The sequence below is a fragment of the Aythya marila genome (genome assembly GCF_965140915.1).
Source record: "Aythya marila genome assembly, chromosome: 13".
Taxonomy (NCBI): Eukaryota; Metazoa; Chordata; class Aves; order Anseriformes; family Anatidae; genus Aythya; species Aythya marila.
Window position 1 is genome coordinate 17762232 of NC_139054.1, and position 14545 is coordinate 17776776.

Sequence of the window (14545 nt, forward strand, 5' to 3'; positions counted from 1 at the left end):
GGCTCTACCAGATCCTCTGCTCTTTGTTGTGTGCCTAGAAGAGACCAAGGCTTATTGTAGTTATTATTTATAAGGACCAAGGTCCTACGGTTACATTTTACAGTCAGAGTGCTCTTTCCAACAGCTTTATCCATCTGAAATTCCCAAGAGCAGGGAAGCACAGCCTGTGGGGTTTTAGGATGTTCTGTATTTTGTTGGTTTTTTTTGAGGTCAGCTTCATTGCTACTTTAAAAGTGCACTGGCTGAGCCTATCTGCGAAAACACAGTTATCAGCCCTCCACAGGCTTGCAGAAGGTCAGGGAAGGCAGGAGCTAGAAAAAAAGCGAAAACCAAAATTCAAGAAAGATTCAAGAAAGACTGTGTGTTGGCTCCTCAGAGTGCCGTGGGTACTTCAGCACTTATTTAAGGTTAGGCATGTGAGCACTCCCACTGAAGTCACAGGAGCTATTTGCGGGCTCCGGGGTTGGACACGCATTAAGCACCCTCCTGACTTGTGACTTGAGCTGATAAGGTCTCCGAAGCAGAGCCTGCCTTGTCCAGCCCTTTACACAATGACCCCATCTGCTTTGGATCTAAGAGCTGCTGTGTAAACAAAGCAATTATTTCATTTAAATGACATCACTTGAGAACAGATTAGCCTTAACTTTGACTTTTCCATAAAAAAAAAACACAGAAAACTTCACTGGATGTGTATTACCTCTCCTGATGTCAGTAGGAATTTTGCTACCGATTTCACTCCAACGTTTAATGCTGAGTCTCAGTAAGTAAAAGTAGGGCTGTCCCAGATTTCCCTGCAGTTGCTAAGCAGAAGAGGGTTATCACATCAGCTCTACAGACAAAAGCAGACCTGTAAACACTGCGACTGGCAGAGGTGATAACTGGCGGAAAAGGAAAGGACGAGTATTTCTCTGCAAGACTGGATGTTCCTAGCAAATGCTAAAAATGGCAGCAGTGCTCACTGACAGCTACAGCCCATTGTTCCGAAGCAGCTTTCTCTTAATCACAACGTTCTCCCTCTTCAGCCTCTGTTTCTCCAAAGGTTTTCCAGATTTATTTATTTTTTTTTTTTATTTAGCCTTTCTTAGCCAAGCCTGCTGCCTGGCTTGGCTAATAAAGGCAAATATTTGGTGCTTCTTTTTGGTACAAACACTCCTCTTCTGTTGGAGGGAGTGAAGAAGTTCATCTGTACTCACAGACACCGGCCGGGCTGTGCAGCTATCCCCACTGCCATATCACGGGACCAGACCGCAGGCAGGGCAGGAGAGGGTCGGTAAGTCACGGGGATTTAGGCAACCTGTCCAAAGAGGAGTCTCAGGAGAACGTTCAACGTGGATAGCCTCCTCAGCCCTCCTGCAGCTCTGTTTATGATCGATTAGATGTAAGAAATGGTAATAGCTTGATTGATGTAAGCATGCAGGAGGTCATGTTTAGAGCATCATTACTTGCATTATGAAGTTTTGAAACTCACGTCACCAGAATTATAACAAAGGTTTCATCTCACATTACCTAGCACTGGGAAGAGCGTAGTGGGGGGTACTTGGGTTTAATTCCTAATCTAATTAAAACCCTACTTGGTTCCAGGAGCCAAAGCCAGCTTCCTTTTTAAAAGCACACCAGTGCCGAGCTGCAGCTGGGAATGCAGCCGATGCATTAAGTGTGCCTGCTGCACAGAAGAATCTCCTGCACCTTGGATGTCCTCATGGAAAACCAGGAATCACACAGCTCTAATGTAGGACTTGCTGATCCTTACAGCCCAGCACTGATATAAAGTAAAAGATCACAAAGGCGGAGAGCTCACAGCTTTGCAGGGCAAAGGCACAGCCGTGTTTCGTACCTCACAGAACTCCTCCTGCGCAGCACGCATCTGAGAGCAAATCTGGGGGGTGGGGTGAGGAGGGGATGCTCAAATCCCTTCACACTTGCCTAGCTCGGTTACAAAGTTATTAGCTGCATTGTGAGAGTTACAAGGCAAAATACCACGGCCTGAATAATTCAGGAAGTCAGACTGAAGGACTCCTGCAAAGCCTTCTCGCTTCAAATTCTGCATCTCCCCCCTTCCCCACGCCAATCTCCTGTGACTAACCATAAAGCAGCAGGCAATAAAAGATCCAGCCCTTACTGCAGGCGGCTGCATAAAGCCCGGCTCCCTCCCCTCGCCCCCATCCAGCCATCAGAGGTGACTCTGCATCCATCCTCCTCCTCCTTCTGCTGCCTTGTGAATGAGCAAGGGGAACCAGCAAGGGGAGCCCAAGGTGATGTGCTCCCCAAGCCCCAAGGCACAGAGCATCCCCAGGCTCCAAGGGAAGAAACCCCTGGTAGGGTGGTGCCTTCCTCTACCTGGCGAGGCTTCGCACAGCTCAGAAAATTGCAAGGTGCCCGGGATCCCAGTGACAGGGCGAGGTTGGAAGTCTGACTGGGGTTTATAAATCCCCGTTCAACACATGCGCAGCACGATTTATGGACACAGCACACTAACGGCTGGGCCCGGCGTCACTAAATCAGTCCCTCCTGTTACCAGCCTGAAGTAAAGATGGATAAATCAGAGCACTCTGTTTAGGGTGATCTTCATTGCAGATAAATCAATGGGGTGGTTTGTTAATGCGCTGCAGGATCTTCTAATCTCCTTCTGGCTTGCCATCAATCAAAACTTTTGGAAATGACATCATTAAATCCCAGACTTGAGGGGCAGGGCCGTAACGCAGGGCTCAGGGCAAAACCGAGCGGGCTCATGGTGCAGGGTGGTGGCTTGGTAACAAGGACGCTGGGTTCAGGTCCCTGCAGTGCCACAGACTCCTTACATAATGTGGAGGCCAAACTTCACCCAGATCTGCTCTCCTGCCTTGTTCCACACCTCCTCACTTCTGTGGTCCCACGTGTTACACGCAGAGCAGCACACTGGCAAGGCAGTCATGGGTCCTGGGCACCTCAGAGAGGATCCCAAGAAGCAGCTGGGATCTCCCTCCAGGTGCCAGAGCGATCACACATCATGGGGACAGGTGTATGTGGAAGAACCTGGACTCGGGCATTTCTCTGAGGAACTACAGCTGGGCTGTGCAATGATATGAGCATCATTTTCACCACGAGGAAGGTGATCTGCAGAAAAACAAACTGCCTGCCCCCAGGCCAGAGTTTCCTGACAGAGCTCCGTAACCAGCCTGCTTTATCGCCTTCCTAACAGCAAAACAGTCCTGAAGAGATGGTAGGAGAAGAGCTGCTAGTAAGAGAACTCAAGAACCATTCACCTTCTGATGTAGTGCTATGATCCTGGGGGCTGCACAGAGCCAGCAGGCCAGTACGAGCCGCAGCGACTTCTCCAACAGCCTTACTGGGCCTCTTCCATAGCCCCAAAACAGGGACAGCTCTCCTCATGTGTCTCAGTACAGAGGAGCTCTGGTCCTGGCTCCAGCCTGCTCCATCAGTTCCCCTTGTTGTTCTCAGTACTGGTTTCCTCAGCTGTGAAGGAGAAATGAGGAAAGCAGACTCATTAATAAAGCCCTCAGAGATGTGCTGATGACAAGTGCTCCAGGAGTGATTTGTTCTTCAGGCATGACTTCTGTTCTCAGCGGTTGCTCACAGGCTTTCAGCACATCCAGATAGATTAAGATGCAGAACTGAAGCACTTAGGCTGTGTCTCTGTATTACATCTCCCAGACTTCATAAAGTTCCCATTTCCTCTTCCAAGAAACCACCAAGGGTAGCGCAAAAATGGCCGGGTTACAGGAGCTGGGCTGCAGAGCCGCTAGCTCCTCCAGCACAGAGGCATCCCAAGCTGGTCAGCAGCCCAAACACAGGAGCTAGGTGCATCTGTTCCATCTACCAGAAGTCCTTTTCTCAGCTGTGTTTAGCCTCAGTGGTTACTGTTCCCCACATGCGAAGGCACCACCCTCTTTGACAAACCTTCTGCTTCAGCTTTCCCGTTGCAGCGCGGCGCTGAGCGGGCAATCCTGGAGCAGCATGCGGTTCAGCACAGCCCACGTCATTTGTGTCCCATTTCCTCAGAAGCATTCACCCCCTGAACTGGAAAAAAGAGCTTTACCTTCGATTTTCACCCCTCGCTGGTCCAGCTGTGCCAGTATGGACAGCACTGCCCTGACAAGCCGGTGCTTCCGAGGGCACAGCTCTCCTCCCCATGCTTGCTCTCCTCCCCACCCAGAACAGCCAGAGGGCAGGGCGTGTTGCTCATGCCCCAGTGGTTGAGGTCCCCACCGTAACACATCCTACAGGCGTATTTAAGCAAAAGAACTGAAGAACAAAAGCCTTGGCCTCTATAGTTTGGAACATCCCTGTTAGTCCCATCATTATTCCAACAACTTGGCTGGATTTTACCACTTGGAGAATGATTTCATGCTCCAGAGATGTTTGCTGAAGGTAAAGCAGAGCACCACGTTTTTAAATACTACCAGATGAGGTGACTGCACAGCACACAGAGGCACACGTTAGCAGCACATAGAGAAGAACGCTGCCCAGCTGTGGTGAGCCGCACGCCCCGCACAGCAGCAGTCTCCTGCCCAGCCCCGGCGTGTTTGGGCTTCTGGACACGGGGCACACAAACCCCAGCGGGAGCCCCGCCGCTGCGTTGTGTAGGCTCTCCCACGCCGCTGGGTTGAGATCTACCCTTAAAATATTTACACACACGCTTCACACGCCAGGCTAGACACCGCTGAAGCAAGGCTGTGGGCATGCATAATGCACCTTTTTCCCCTGTGATATTGTTACGAAGTGGGAGGTGAGATTATTCACATATCAGGCCTTCAGTCTCCAGGGAACTGTCTGTGGTTTCTATATTTATACTTCCAGGGTTGTCACTGAAAACACTAAGAGATGATTTAAATCTTGAAAACTGATGCAAAATAAAAAAAAATAAAATACAGCTAATCATCTGTGGTGTTCCCACCTTATCCTCAAGCTGGGGGAAATGAGCAGAGGCTCTCGGACTTTTGCTCTCCTTTTACTTAACCCCCAAAGCAGCAGGAGGACGTCACGCGAGTGGCAATCATAAAATTGATCGGGCTATCACACAGCTGTCACCAAGGAGCGGGCAGCAGATTGAGGAGCAGTCGCTATCGACCGGCCGAGCAGCCTGGCCAGCAGCAGCTCTCCTGGGATGCCGCCAGCAGCAGGACTGGCACCCCTTCCAGAGGGGACGGGGCCTTCCTCGTGCCACCGGCCAGCACAGCTCCAGGGTTTTGCTCTACGCCACGTGGGGAAGACAAAACAGGTGTTAGGTACAGCAACGAAGACGTGGTGAGAAAAGGAAGGGGTTCAGGTGGCCACTGGAAATCAGAGGATGGGACCAACGCGGCTGCCAGCAGCTTCAGACCAGGGGCAGGCAGGAAGCAGGGAAGGGACGACGAGCAGCTCGCATCTGATGGGAGAGAACAAAGGGCACTGGAGAAGAGGAAACGCAGCCATCAGTCTGCAGGAGCAACCTCTGGCAGAAGCAAAGTGAGATTTGACAGCGTGCTCGGAGAGGGATGATGCACGGAGCTGAGACAGAAGACGGAGAGGACCTGGATGGAAGAAGCTTATTTATACCTGTTTTTTAAAAAAACTAAAAAGCATCTTCTCTCCATATGCTCTCGATCCACTTGACAAAACCATCAAACTGAACAAAACACACCTGGAGATGACCCAAGCCGAGATCATAATTCAGCCTAGGCCGACATCAATGATGCAGGTAACTGCAGAGCCCCACAGTCACAGACAAAACACAGTCAGCAAAGAAAATTAAAGCCATTCGCTCTGAGGTCAATGGGATCAGAATGTGAGACGAAATTGAGCTCTGATACCTCATTTGAATCCCTTATATTTTCCTAAACAAATAAATAGTCATGCCACAAAGCACTTTATTTTTTATAACAGGGACAGACACCATCCCTAGTGCCCTTTTATCAGTGCTGTCCTCCCCCTTGACAGCTTCCTTACCAGCAGCGCGTTCCTCTAAACTGAGTGAAAGTAGGGATAAAAACATCACTACCAAAAAAGAGACAAAAAAATAATCCCCACTCTCGCAATTGTTTGCACTGCCAGCATCCCCCTGACAGTCTGTCAGAAGGAATCACTCCCCGAAGGGAAGCTGTGCTGGGATGCTGATGGATCGCCGTGTTGTGAAGTCCCGGCTGGGACCAATTTGAAAATAACATTTCACCACAGCTACAAGGCCTGCCCCAGGATAACCTTTAGCCCAAATTATCACTTGTGGTCCCAAGGGCTTTTACACACGCGGGTAATCACTTCCCCCTCTCACTACCCTTCTGCTTCTAGCTTCGCATTTCCACTGGGAAATGAATAAACTCACCCCCCACGGGTCATTTTATTTATTAGTGAGCCAAATTCTCTCAGTTCCTTCCATGCTTCTCCACATAGCTACCAGACAGTGTTCAGAGGCCCTTGTGCTTGTGTTATCAGCATACTCCTAAATTTCATTCAATTATGAGTGGAAGCCAACACGACAAACTCCACCTGATCATCTGCCACTTATCTGCGAGGTCCCTTTCTCATTTCCTTCAAGATTCCCGACTGCCTCCTGGGCTGCTTTGTTTCTCTAAGGGAAGGTAAAAGCCAAAAGCTGTAATTTGTCTTTTTAGTCATGCCAAAGATTTTTGGATGCAGGTAGAGATACTGTATCTCAATACTTCATTTATTTCCTAAGCAGTTGAACATTTGCTTTTTATAGTGTTGAATTAGCCAAGTGAATGGTTAATTTTCAGCATCGCGAAGGACATTAGTCTTGCTGAGGGCTTTTAACAGAGAAAGATGCATGCAAAAAAAAAAAAAATCACCGTGCATTGCACAAAATATAAATAACTAAAATGAACCTATATAGCTACATTGCATTTTAATGGGATTTTATAATTATATTGCATTTTAATGGGATTTGGACAATTAACTCCCTTTAGCTCTTTGCAAATCTGTGCCTTAGGCAATAACCTTGTGCCAACGGCCAGCCCAAACCAACGTGTAAAACAAACTCTGGGATGACTTACATGTACATCTCCGCTGAAGTAGTCACCTCTGCACAGAAGACTTCACCCCTTACGGCAGTTAGGGCACGAAGCCAGAGCGCTCTGCTCAGCCATACGCCACCAGGGGATCCCACCACACGAGACGTGATGCCAGGAGCCCAGGATGAGCAGCCCCAGCCCATCCTTTTTCTTCTGCTACACCGTGCAGCAAGGTTGACTGTGAGGGAAGAGCATCAGCCACTGACACCACATCTAAAATCAAGGCGGAGGGGGTTGCTGCCTTGGGAATCCCCCCACCAAGCGCTAACCTACACCAACCTGTGTGCTCTTCATGAGCTGGCGAGGCTGGACAAGTTCAGAAACAAACTCATAGGTCAGGAAACCTAAACTCTCCCTGGGAACTACATTTCTAAATAGAAACCATCCTTTTAGCGCAGTGCTATTTTTAAGGGCTGCAAGTTCATACTGCTTGTTCCCTATTTAGTTGAGCCTTTCTCTAATATTCATTATCTCACTCTTGACTTCTTGCTGTCTGCAGATCTGTTGTCACCTCTCATTTAGGAGTGACTCATTCTTAAAAGGATTTAGTCAGCTGTGAACAGCCAAACTAAGTGCTGTGCACGGCATACCCAGGGAAAGGGAAACTCTAGAAATGTCTGGACAGATCTATTTAGATAAGCCACGCTGCAGAGAGCATGCAGGCAGCCCAAATAACCCACCTTGGCTCGTTGGGGATTTTACTCCCAGAATTTAGGGTCATGTTATTGCTGCTGCCATGTCGCAGTTAGATGGGGTAAAGGCGCAGGAGCCCGCTCCTCTGCTCCACTGCCACCCCTCCAGAGCAGCAGCCATTTATTTATTTGTCTGCCTTTCCCCTCAGCACACCGGAGAAAGTAGGGCAATTCACCATCTGTCAGGCAGTAGTGTCCAAGAGCAGAAGTTTGATCTGCCACCCTATTCCTCCACATGCCATTTTATGGCACGCAGGACCTCCCCCGAGGACATCCCCATCTTTTGCCCCCTATTGGAGACACAGAGGCTCGCTCCTGGCTGAGCAGGGCTGCCTTCTAGCAGCACTCATCTGAAAACACGGCTCTGTTAGGCCTCGCCTCATCTCCTCACTCTGTGGCCTGCTCCTGAGGTGACCTGGCTGGTGAGCGGCTCACAGGCCCATCCAGGAAGGCAGAAGGCCTCTGCCACAGCTTCTGTGCTTCCTCTCTTGAGGAAGGAAAAGCAAGCCTGACAATAAATGAGAATTTACTTTAAGGTTTAAGAGCATGGCTGAGGGTCACAGTAGCATCCAAAATCATGCGCTAGCAAAATTCACCTGGCTTCCTCTTGCAGTGAGTCTAACAAACAGGGAAAACCCTGCCCGGCTGAATAAACTGCACGTTAGCGAGGTGCACGTGCGCTCCCCCGACAAGGCTGCCCCCAGGACGCAGGGACACGCAGCACAGCCACAGCACGGCGAGTCGCCACCACACCACCTCACGGTGGCACGAGCAGTGTCTCTGTTTTGTCTGCTCCCACGTTTTGCCTTTTCTGCCATCAGGATGAAAAAAATGCAGCTCCTTCCTCGCCCACAGCCCATAAGCCCACCTGGACACGCACCCAAATCAGCTCAGTGGTCACAGCACAGCTTTGTAGCCACGGACACCCCAAAGGCAGATCTCCTGGGACTGAACAACCAAGCCTGCCTTGTGGATTTCAGTCTGCAAGACAGAGCCATCCCACAAAAAGCAACCAAAGAGGGATAAAGGATGGGAAGGAACAAAAGACTCATCGTATTCTTCTACCTCTCAAACCAGAAAAGGACAGAAGAAGGAACTGGTTTTGATCAAGGCCCCATTCTAGCTGCAAGCTGAACACTTGAGGGGCTGTGAAGGCAGGCAAGTAAATGGTTCTCATTTGGCATATCCTGCTTACAGATGTACCATGTAGTAAATCATCCCGAACCAAAGCAGACACCAGCATAACTGGTATCACAAGAGCAATGCTGAACCCAGACCCTGGGTTCAGTACCTATGCCAGACAGAAACACTGCATGCAGATGTCCACCCCAAGGGGAAGGCTTCACGTGCCCTCCCCTTGCTTGCATCTCCTGCCATAAGGTATTCCCTAGGAGGGAAAAAATAATAAAATAAACGCCTGTGTAAACTAAACAGCTAGAATGTTGGCTGAAATCAGATTGTAAGAGTATTGGAAAGTTGCATCTGCAAAGATGAGCATTTCCCTGCCGAACAGGTTCCAGGAGCCGTTTGCATCCAATTCCCAAGGCGAAACCGAAACAAGCTGCTGCTAGGCCGGAGCAATTTGCTTAGCCAATCTCCTGGGATGCTGCTTCCACAGCCTTCGTTATGAGAAGCTGGCACCATGAGCTCCTTTCCCTGAAATCTGTAGGGTCAGACACGAAATAGCCTCTCAAGGATCAACACTGCACGTGACGTTAGCCAACCTACAGCCGGGCAGCCAACCTGGCCATGGAACTGAACCTGCTCTAAAAAAATCCAAGTGGGTTTTGTTGAATGCAATGCAGTTCAGATCTGGAGTCCTTGTGGATTTGTCACTAGGTATAGCTCCACCATATTTCCAAACAGAACTGAGGCAAATCCCTTGTCCTACAGAAATGGGGAAAACAAACGAGGAGGAGAATGGAGAACTTGCTTCTGAAATAAGAGCTCCCCAAGAGTTGCTCAGCTTGCTCCAGCCACTGCAGCAAATCTTGCGGATAAGAGCTGGGACAGAACCTAGATCAACATATTTCTTCTCCACCTGACTTGGGCTGATCTTACTTTTCCCAACGTAAGCAAACCCAATTAAAAAGCACAGGGCAGGTAGATCAGCAGATCTCACCTAACAAAGCAAGCCCTTGCAGGAGGCGTGCTACCAGACCACGGAAGGGCACTCGTGTCACCACAGGATCAACAAACCAAAATCTGCTGTGAAGCTGAGCATTTAGATCACCTCTTTGGCACCAAACAACCCGGTTGCATCTTGAACTCTGCCCACACCTTGCCTCAGTGAGCAAAGAGCCCTGAGCAGCAGGGACTTTCCTGCTCACAGAAACGCTTCTCCCAACTCTTATACCCCTCCACCCGGGAACGATTCAGAAAGAGTTTGAAAAATATTCCTTGTGATTAGCAATCCGGTCAAATTAGATTCACATTGTTTCTCCTTTAGCTCAACTACACCTGCAAGCCTGGCTTTAGCCCTGGCTAACCGCAGTTTGGCAGTCCGGGCCAGGATCCCAAGGAAACCCAAACGGCGCGGCCCCAGCCCGGGCACCAGCCACCTCCCAGCTGTGCCCCCAAAGCTCCCTGAGGGCAAAAAGCACACCGGGGAGCCAGGAGAGAGATGGGAGTGGGAACAAAAAAATTTATCAATTTCACAGCTTCTCTTTTCTACTCCTAAATGCAAAAATAGGAGTAAGGAGGTGACCTTTCTTCCTCTTTACTGCTCCCCTCCTATTTTCTGCCTTTTCTAACCCTCTCCAACTTTGACAAAGTTATGGAGTGACAAAATTTCATTATTTTATTTTTCTCCTTCATCTTGGTTTGGAAATTTTACAGAAACGTGTTTGTTTTTTTCTTCCCTCCTCTCCAAGACCAGGGGGAGAGCAATGTAAAAGAGCAAACCCCAGGCTTTATTCATGCAACCGCATTAGGAGCTTTAAAATGGAGGGGGGAGAGAAGGAAGTATTCAGGAAAACCCCAAATAAGAGAAGAAAACCACAGAAGGATTTATTTCTGAAATAAAACCGGAGTTTTAATTCCTCCCCGCCTCTCCATCAAAGCCTAGGAAAGTATTCTCTTCCATTTCTGTATCATTTCCTACCAAAACCCTTTGGTGGGGTTTGATCAGAAATAACTCGAGCTGCTCCTTACGAGCCCAGCCGTCTGGCAGGAGGGCACCGTGAGGGGTGCCGGGTGTGCAGCTCCTCTCCCGACAGCAGATCTGTTTTTTCTCTATCTTGTGAAAACCAAGGGGCTAATACAAAAACTCCTACTGAGGAGTTTTTGCACTGGAGGTGCAAACCCAGTTTGATCACCCGCATCAAGTGAAAATATTGCACGTGCACTGATGGTCGCCCCCCAAGGCCCTGAATTACGGCTGCTAACAGTAAGCTCTGGGCACCCCAGCACCCCAAGAAGGAACACAACCAAGACCTTTGTCCCATGAGGCATCCAACAGGGACAGATGGGAACAGCAAACACAAAGCAAGCTTCCAACGAGCATTTGATTGTAACACAGCAAGCCCAAAGCAACCCTCATTGCTCCCTGTTCATGCATCTCATCCCACCCCGTCCCTCTGCTCCCACAGGGGAGCGATGGGTGAAGCCCCCTCTGCTTTCCCTGCCCCTGCTGTGGGCAGTCGCCTTCAGGAAGGCAGCATGGGGCAAGCAGACAGGAACATGTTTTAATTTGCCCCAGCACCAGCTGCCAGCCTCTCCAGGAGCCCCACACCCCACCCAGGGTGACCCAAAGCACCAGGTGCCTCAGCCAGAGCCCCTTTGGCTCTGTCCCCAAGGAGTCTCGGGCTGAAGGTCTGATCCAAGTGATTTTGCCACAGGCAGATCCAGATCCTGGCCCAAAATACTGTGCTGGCACGGCTGCCATCGAGGTGCTGGAAGGGCAGCTCGGCCCGGAGAGGTCGGGTCTGCGAGCTTCCCGACCCAGCTCTAAGCAGAGCAGGTCTGCAGGAGGAAAACAAGGCCCTGGACAATGGGAAATGGAAACCAAATGGGAGGACAACACAGGAAGATAAGAGAGCCACAACGCACAACTGAGATTTTAGTGTCTCCACCCCAGTTTGCCAACCTCCAAAGTCCAAAATATGGCAACAAAGCATTTACGGGGCCACTCCAGAACTACCAAGAGCAGTAGGAATCAGCTCCCTGGGTTTGCTGGGACCAGGCTCCCCAAGGCAGAGCCCGTACGGGCTTCCCTAAGGCCACGGGCACATTTTTTGTCAGATCTTGGAGCAGCTGAGTCTCCTGAACAGCACAGATTGCCCCTGGGGAGGGCTGGCAGCAGACCTGGCCCCCAGGAGCCACACCACAAGGCTCTCCCAAGAACGGAAGATCCTAGGTGGGTGCCCAGGAGCACAGACCACTCTTCTGGTCATAAAAAGTGTATTTTTGACAGAGACATCCCTGGCGTTTGCCTGAAGTCCCTGCATGGCTCAGAGCAGTCACCTCTCACAGTGATGTCTATTTAATTTGTTGGAGGACACTTTGTGGTGCCGTTACAATATCTGTTCAGGGAACATGCTGTTACACAGCATGGAAACTTCATTAAACAACACATCGGATTTCTTCTGATGAGCTAGTGCTGCACAGAGGAAGACTTCAGTGCAACTTCCCAGCAGCTCTGGGGTAGATGGACAACCCCTTGCTGCCCTCTTACTCTACCTGTTTGGGTTTTTTTGGTCACACAGAAGAATTCAGCACAAGGGGAGATCCTTGAGAGAGAGTAGATGCTGCAGCCTAAAGCCTCGCAAGGGACTGCCCTCCTCGCTGGCACTGGTAAGATTTCACCACCTCTTCAAATCCTGCTGCGTGGTTTGCCTCCAAGACTCCTCTTGACAATTCCAGCCCAGTCCATTTGCTGCACTTCTCTGAGGCACTGAATGCCAATTGCCATTCTCTCCTAATTTACATTTTTCCTAACACCATTCATCCACACAAAGGGTTAATCTGAGTCGTGGTTGAATCCACTCCCAATTATATTGCTGAAATGAGCAAAAAAAGGGGGTGGGGGGATCAATGCTTTTGCTTCCATGCAACAAATGATCCCACACCTCAGTTTGCTAATTTATCATTGTTCATTTGAAAAATAAGCTTTATTGCAATACCTTTGGTTTCCCTGGAAATGCTGGGTTTGCCTCGCCTCTCTTCTCCTATGCAATAAGACAGGAAAGACAGCAAATCTACCCAAAGTGATCTGACAGCTTGGAGTGCTGCTAATAATACTTCAGTACGAGCATGTTCCTGATCCTATCACCAAAAGGAGCAACTGATAAAGGACACCAAGAGGCAATATCCCCTGCGGAGATTGGAAGTATCAGGTAGATTCCTTCATTGTGTCCTCAAGTGCCTTGGCTATCAGCAAGGCTAGAGCAGCGTTACCTTGTCAGAGAAGGACTCAGACCCGTGGGGCCAAGAGAGCAGGGAATCAGAGCTCTGCTTGGTAATTCAGCAGAAGCCTGCTTGGTTACATGGCATTAGGCACACAGAGGTCTCCCTCTCACTCCTGAAGGGCACATCTTTCAGATCTCCCACCGGCAGCCTCCTCTTCCCCTCGCAGCACAGACACAACCCCCAAGCCGTATTTTGTAGCCACGTACCTGATGAGAGGTGGGCCACGGGAAAGTTTACAAGTCCTGAAGGCCACATCTTCATCCTGCAACCACGCCAGAATCCTCCCTCAGCTTCACACGCCGCCGGGGTTCCGCTTACAACACGGGGCATCGGCTCGGCACGCACCGTGCCCACCGGGAGCCGGAGCAGCCCGCGTCCATCCAGCGCAGAGACCGGCCTCAGCCTCGTGGCATCCCTCCAGCTGCCCTCCTCCTCTCCCCCTGCGGGAGGCTGGCGGAGGCAGGAGATCTTCCCCGATCTTCCCTTAACAAGCCCCCTGTCACAAAGCCGTACTCCAAGGGCCGGGGGGAGCGCTGTAATTAAAGGAGCAAATACGCCCTGGTTTTGAATATGCAAGGGGCTGGGTGACACAGCCGGGATTGCAAACCAGCTGGCTTATTGTGGGGCAGACAGCTGCTGCATTTGTCAGGCTTCACTGCCTGCTCAGCCCAGCACCCTGCTACAAATACGCTGAGAGAGAGACTTCCAGCACCGCGTGTGAGACTCCAACTTCCCCTCCATCAAGCAGCCACATAAGCCATCCGTTAAATGGGGTCAGTGTTAATTAACCCACTTTAAACCCCTTTATACAGTAAAAAGACTGCTTTTCCCTTTCTGTGGACACACAGCTTCATCTGCCAGCGCACCATTACGCTGTACAAAACCGAGCTCTGATCTGCAGGGAGGGGACTGTGCAGCTCCACACGCAGCACATCCCCAGCAGCCAAAGGCCTCCTCTAGCAGGACCCGTGGGTGGAAACTGTGGAAAGAAAGGAGCTCATTGAGAGTACTCTGTTAGGAAGGTGCACTGCTCACAGAGGGGCTTCAGGTTTGGGTGTATATTTACTGAAAAAACAAGCGGATGGAATATATCTCATGCACCCCTGTTAAGGGCTCTCCTTTCTCTGCTGCTATTCACAACCAACTTCCTACCGTCTTCACTCAACCACATCAAATCGTCTTCTCTCCCCATCAAAAGATCTGCAAAGCCCGGAGGATCTGCTGGAGAACACTTTTTTTTTTTTTATAGGCTCTTTTAAATACAAAAGATATCTCAAAGTAAAGACTGAACGTATGACTTATGAATTCGTTGCCAGTAACACAAACACAGGTTCACACGCTTCATGCCAGACCTACCTGTAACAACAACAAGAAAACCAACCAAATATATCAAGTCCCAACATTTTACATCAGGCACTTTCTGCCATTTTATTTGTGTTA

The 14545-nt window shown here is 49.9% G+C and overlaps 1 protein-coding gene across 1 annotated transcript in view; it reads right to left on the bottom strand.

The window, feature by feature from the left end:
* Positions 1-7349, bottom strand: part of PAK3 (p21 (RAC1) activated kinase 3) — an 87944-nt gene extending 80595 nt beyond the window's left edge. Inside the window, exon 1 of the mRNA XM_082770992.1 lies at positions 6987-7349. The gene's annotated coding sequence lies outside the window, so the exon portion shown is untranslated. The remainder of the gene's footprint in view (positions 1-6986) is intronic.
* Positions 7350-14545: the final 7196 nt, after the last annotated feature.